Raw genomic sequence first — 5,394 nt, forward strand, 5'->3', positions numbered from 1 at the left:
AAGGCCGTCTACATAGTGGCAATTTGGCTGGATGACAAGTTTTTCCAGTTTTAAGGGTTTTTACCATTATATGGTCCAACTACCTGCTTCACCAAACATCTGTTTCACTCCAACTAGTGTTTGTCATCTCTTATACTCTAGGCATGTAGGAATTCTACATTCTGGGCTCAGGGAGTGAAGACAAATAAGACACAGATTTAACCATAAGGACCTGATAGTTTCAAATCTTTAAGCAGAAGCAGTATTATGAGGTGCTATTTTAAAGACAAGGCCCTGGAGGCCACAGAGTACACAAGTCTTTTAAGTAATAGAAAGAAAATAGAATCCAAGTTTTCTGATAAAGGGCTCTTTGTGGTAGCCAGTAATTCCTCTCTGGTTAAATGTAATTCCACTCATTCATTTTCATTTGTTCTTTTCCTTATCAATTACAATGGAGGGGCGATCAGCCCATGGACCACATCCAGCCCATCCTCCATTTTTGTAAATAAAGTTTTATTGCAATACGACCATGCCTGTGTGTCTACTTACTGTCTATGGCTGCTTTCACATGGCAATCACAGAGTTGAGTAAATGGAACAAATACTGTATGGTCCACATATCCAAAAATGTTTATAATCTTAGCAGTAAAAACTGTCAATCTCTGAACCATATATTGAATTCTTGCTTTGTGCCAAGCTTCAATGTTAGGAGTCATTATTGTCCTCAATAAACTCATAGGCTAGTGCCTCCTAGAGGGAGATAATCAAGTTAACAAACACTAGAGCACAGTGTGAAAAGATGTGATAGGAAAAGGACAAAACTCTATGGGAGTGTTAGGAAAAGAAACCTACCCAGTGTGAAAGGTAGAAGAGAGTCAAAGACACTCTCTTAAGTCTAGATCTAAAGGACATTGGAGAGGATTGGGGTGGGGTAGAAAGAATTTCAGGCAGAGGGAGCAGCTTATCAGTGGTGATAGTTGCAAGGCACTTCAGACTAACAGAAGAATTTCAGGTTTTCAGACATTTATTACATTACTTAAACCATTTAAAGGTGTATATTGTAATTTTAAAAGTAGAACTTAAATGCTCTCTCAAAAAAAATTTAAAAATTCCCTGGTGGCTCAACAGTAAAGATTCTGCCTGCAGTGCAGGAGCCAGAGGAGATGCAGGTTTGATCCCTGGGTTGGGAAGATCCCCTGGAGAAGGAAATGGTAACCCACTCCAGTGTTTCTGCCTGGGAAATCCCATGGACAGAGGAGCCTGGAGAGGTATATTCCATAGAGTCACAAAGAGTTGGTCACGACTGAAGTGGCTTAGCACATGTTTAGACTAATGATGAGACCATGTAGTGATCCTAGGATTATGATTGATATATATGTGCCTATATTTCACTGTAACTGAACTTGAAATCAGGAGGGAAGAAGTGGAAGTGCCAAGTGAGAAAGTTGGAATACAGGTTGAGTCAGATTACCAAGAGCCTGAAAAGCCACAATAAAGGAGTGTAGGCATTGTCATGAAAGTGAAGAGGTACTCACCTTTTTTTTAAATTGAAGTGTAGTTTATTTCTGTCATTTGTGTATGATCCTTGAACCTCAAAGTAAAACTTGTTTAAAAAAAAAGAATTTCACAATTGGAAGCATTTTCAAGAACTAACTACAAGATCATTAAATCTCCTCCACCTTGTACAGCATGACTCTTGAGATCAGGAAATGGGAAGAGGGCTATTTTTTTGGGCTCACTTAGTGAGAGGATAAGGGTAGCCTCTCCTGCTTATTGTCAACCATGAGGACCCCTCAGCAAGCTCCCTCTCATCTATGACCCATGCATCAGCTTCTGTAATTTCTCTGATTTCCTGTGGGAAATCCAGCCAGCCTGGATTCCATCTTGACTACATACCAGCTGTGTGGTTATGAGCAATTTACTTAACTTCTCTGTGCGCAATTACCTGTTTATATAATATTATCTATTATATGATATTACCTATATCTCTAATTGCTGTTAGTGCTAAATAAGATGGTCCATGTAAAGCATTTAGCAGAGTACCAGGCAAATAGTAAGCACCCAAGAAATGTTACTTATTATCCAAGTAGCTATGATTCAGGTAGTGTTGGAGGAGCACAGAAGACAGTATGACCTGTTGCAGTATGCATCTTGTCATTGCTTGCTCAACAGCCCTTCCTTTATGGAACTATCCCTTCCTCAATCTGTGTGGATCCAGTCCAGCATCTGAGGGTGGGTAGAGTCAATCATCGGAGAAGGCAATGGCACCCCACTTCAGTACTCTTGCCTGGAAAATCCCATGGATGGAGGAGCCTGGTAGGCTGCAGTCCATGGGGTTGCTGAGGGTCAGACACGACTGAGCGACTTCACTTTCACTTTTCACTTTCATGCATTGGAGAAGGAAATGGCAACCCACTCCAGTGTTCTTGCCTGGAGAATCCCAGGGACGCGGGAGCCTGGTGGGCTGCCGTCTCTGGGGTCGCACAGAGTCGGACACGACTGAAGCGACTTAGCAGCTGCAATAACAGAGTCAATCATTTAACCTATTCCTTTGTAGGGATCAGTACAAGGCAAACAAAATAGACTGATTTACTTGGAGAAGATAGTTCAGAGATGTGGAGAATCATGACTCTTGGAAACAAAGTCAAAGGAAAGATCACTAATTTACCAACCTTCCAAGCTTGATACACATGGTCAAGCCTTTGTTTGCATCTTTTTTCCAAGTAGTCCATTCTAGCTCCATAGAATCCTAGTTGTTAGGGAAATGAAAGGAATTCACATTCATGTGGCTGCTACTATGTGCCAAGTACTGTATTTTTCACATATAATTCCAACTACAAACATGTAAAGAAGTATTACCTTTTATATTATATAAGCAAGAAAGAAGGGTTGGAATTGTTAAAACTTTAACTCAAAGTATAGCTTTTGTTTTCTAGTAGATTCGCTAGAGCTTCTATGAGGAGAAGGTCAGAGAGTCACTTATATGGACAACGAGTCACCCAGAAAAGAGGTGATTCCTGACAAGGGCTCTCATGGTCAGGAATCACTACCCCATCATATACTCCCAAGGCATAACTTGTTCTGCATTTCTCTCAAATGTCTCTCTCTTCTTGTCTTTGAACCTCTCCCCACGACCAGGCTCATCATGACTTCAGCTTGCTCCTGGTCCACAGCATACACCCCAGCCCCAAGTCCTCTCTGCCACCCGTAACTCAGCTTTCTGAGTTCAATGACTCGTTCTTTCATTTATAAGTTCACAGCCCTGAAGGAGGACTCTAGTCCCTCCAGTCCTCATTTTCCATGGCAGACCTGAGGTTACAGTTCACCGGCAGGTCTGTGGTTGGCACCCTAGGATCAGCCATCACCATGAGAAGAAGACCCAACTGAGTAGAATACAATCATTCCATTTGTAGTTTGAGCAATGAGTGCTATGAATGGGGTACAGTCCCTTGGGGTAAATCAGCTATGACTGAGAACTCTACCACAAATAAAATTTGTTTATGTATGTCACCAAAATGGTCAGTTGAAACCATTCAACTGTAATAGAGAATCCAATTCATAGAAGCCTAAACATACAAAGTATTTGTTTTTCTTCTCATTAGAGACATCTGGATGTAGGCAACCTACAGATTAGAAAATATCAAGGACCCAGGCTCTTTTCTTTCTGTTCCACCTTACTGATTTGTGACAACACGTGGTCACAGTAAGGCTGACATACTTCTGGACATCAAGTTCATCTGTGGGAAGGGGAAAGGAGAGTGAAAGTGCTTTTACATCATTGTTGCATGACTTTCACTACCAGTCAATTCTCTAATCCAATCTACGAGATGTCTATGACTGATTTAGGCCAATCAGAGACATTCCTTGAGCCTGGGATAGGGGTTTATGGTCTCAGAGATCAAGGGATGGAATATGCTGGTTTTCTGAGAAAGTACTATAGTTCAATTAAGAGAAGGAAAGGCTGTTAGTGGAGCAAAAAACAGCACTTTCTTTAACAGAGTACTCCTCCAAAAGAAGAGACTCGGAATACACTCCCCCTACAGCTGGCTGAATGCTTCCAATAGATAATAATTGCTTGTTGAGTAGGATGAGAAACTGAGTGAATGAAAGAATACTTTGACTCATTAAAGGGAAAAACTAATACAGAGTAGAAAGAAGACCAAGGTGGTTGTCAGTTTAGTTCAGTTCAGTTCAGTCGCTCAGTCGTGTCCGACTCTGCGACCCCATGAACTGCAGCACGCCAGGCCTCCCTGTCCATCACCAACTTCCAGAGTCCACCCAAACCCAGGAGATGCAAATATTTCAGAAATCTCATGAGATCAAGTCTCACATCTGTCAAACTCAATTTCTTTATCTGTAAAATAAGATTGAACAATCCATTCATCATAAACTTGATTTAGGGATCAAATAAGACTACTTATATTCTTTGAGATCATAAAGAATTAGGAAATATTGTTTTAATTTACAAGCAATGGAAACAAAGACAACAAAGACAGGAGAAAACCAGCATGAGTCAAAAGGCCTTAGAAATATCATCCTTATGGGGAAGGGGGGTGCTCCACAGACAGAAAGGCAGAAATGGAGCCTGGGCAGAAACATATTCTGATTGGCTGAAAGAGTCATTGTTATGTTGGTTTTATCTTCTGAAGATGAAAGATAGTTTCCATCTGAATAATATAGGAAGTGCTGAAAGCTTGGAAACACAACTCTTATTCTTCTGGCAAGTCAAGAACTTGGATTAAGAAATTGAAAGACATAAGATAGAAAAAGTAAAGTATCCAGGTCCCCTGGGATATCCTACTTGGGCCAATATAATGAAATCACTACTTTCAGGTTACATTACATTGTAGAACTACAGATGAGTATAGCTGGCTGCCTGGAGCAACTGTTGTTGTTCAGTCGCTCAGTCATGTCTGACTCTTTGAAACCCCATGGACTGCAGCACACCAGGCTTCCCTGTTCTTCACCATCTCCCAGAGCTTACTCAAACTCATGTCAATTGAGTTGGTGATGTCATCCAACTGAGCTCAATTTGATTTCATAAAACTTAGTGACAGTCGTTTTTACAAATATTTTAGCTAAATTCAGGCACATGGTGAAGGGATATTCCCCACCCCCATGATGTCACATATGGCCACCAGGCTTGATCTGGCCTGTGCATGTGGGCAGAAGTGTCATGAGTCACATGCAGGTAGAAGTGTGAGAACTGGTGTACAATTCACTGTCCTCCCTCCCCTGACAGAGGAACTGGCTCCAAACAGTGGAAGCTCCACAAGCCTTGGTCCCAGAGTGAGAATGACATCAAGTGGGAACCCTTCCCTCCCGACCCTCCATGGAAGCAAACAGAAACACAAACAAAGCGGCATTGTTCTAAACCACTCAACTGCCTCACTGCAACATGATGTCATGTAACCTA

The sequence above is a fragment of the Bos javanicus genome, chromosome 7, assembly GCF_032452875.1.
Source record: "Bos javanicus breed banteng chromosome 7, ARS-OSU_banteng_1.0, whole genome shotgun sequence".
Lineage (NCBI taxonomy): Eukaryota > Metazoa > Chordata > Mammalia > Artiodactyla > Bovidae > Bos > Bos javanicus.